The sequence below is a fragment of the Lathyrus oleraceus genome, chromosome 4, assembly GCF_024323335.1.
Source record: "Lathyrus oleraceus cultivar Zhongwan6 chromosome 4, CAAS_Psat_ZW6_1.0, whole genome shotgun sequence".
In the NCBI taxonomy this organism is placed as follows: domain Eukaryota; kingdom Viridiplantae; phylum Streptophyta; class Magnoliopsida; order Fabales; family Fabaceae; genus Lathyrus; species Lathyrus oleraceus.
Window position 1 is genome coordinate 3363855 of NC_066582.1, and position 1156 is coordinate 3365010.

Sequence of the window (1156 nt, forward strand, 5' to 3'; positions counted from 1 at the left end):
ATCTTTATTGGTTTGCTGTTGAGAAGCTATAAAGTTCTCCATCATGATTTCCAAATTGGATTTCCTAGGGGCGTTATTGTTAGATGTAGATGGGATCGGCTTCTGATATCCCGGAGGTATAGCTGGGGCTTGATTTGGAGATTGTCCAGGTGCGTATAGAGCATTATTACTCTTATATGAAAAATTGGGATGATTCTTCCAATTTGAGTTATAGGTGTGTGAGTAGGGGCTTCCTTGAGCATAGTTTACTTGCTCCGCTTGGATTCCTGTTAGGAGTTGACAATCTGCAGGAGTGTGACCTTGGATTCCACAGACTTCGCAATTCTGAGTTATGGCAACTACGGTGGCTGGAGGTGATACATTTAAACTTTCAATTTTCTAGACCAGAGCATCCACTTTTGCATTAACATGATCAAGGTTACTTATCTCGTACATGCCAGTTTTCGTTTGAGGTTTTTCCACCATTGTTCGTTCGGTTCCCCACTGATAGTGGTTTTGAGCCATGCTTTCGATAAGTTGGTAAGCGTCAGCATAAGGTTTGTTCATTAGTGCACCACCTGCGGCGACATCTATTGTTAACCTCGTGTTGTACAGGAGACCATTATAGAATGTATGAATTACTAACCAGTCTTCTAAACCATGGTTTGAACAAAGTCTCATCATGTCTTTGTATCTTTCCCATGCTTCGAAAAGAGACTCGTTATCTTTCTGTTTAAATCCATTTATTTGGGCTCTTAACATAGCTGTTTTGCTTGGCGGAAAATATCGAGCAAGAAAGACTTTCTTCAACTCGTTCCATGTGGTGACTGAGTTGGAAGGAAGAGATTGAAGCCATCTTCTAGCGCTATCTCTTAGTGAGAAAGGAAAAAGACGAAGTCGAATTGCCTCTGAAGTGACACCATTAGCTTTAACAGTATCAGCGTATTGGACAAATACGGATAAATGAAGGTTAGGATCCTCAGTAGGATTTCCAGAGAATTGGTTCTGTTGCACTGCCTGCAACAGTGAAGGTTTGAGTTCAAAGTTGTTTGCTTCGATTGCGGGTGGAGCAATACTTGAATGCGGTTCATCTTGCGATGGAGCGGTGTAATCTCTAAGAGCACGAGCTGGTTCTGCCATCTCGGGTATCGAAGGGAAAATATTTTTGAAATCAGGA

At 41.8% G+C, this 1156-nt stretch overlaps 1 non-coding gene across 1 annotated transcript; it reads left to right on the plus strand.

Annotated features, from left to right (window-relative positions):
• Nucleotides 1-634: 634 nt before the first annotated feature.
• On the plus strand, nt 635-741 carry LOC127077553 (small nucleolar RNA R71). Its single transcript, XR_007787349.1, has one exon. It is a non-coding gene; the product is annotated as a small nucleolar RNA R71 (small nucleolar RNA).
• The last annotated feature ends 415 nt before the right edge of the window (nt 742-1156 follow it).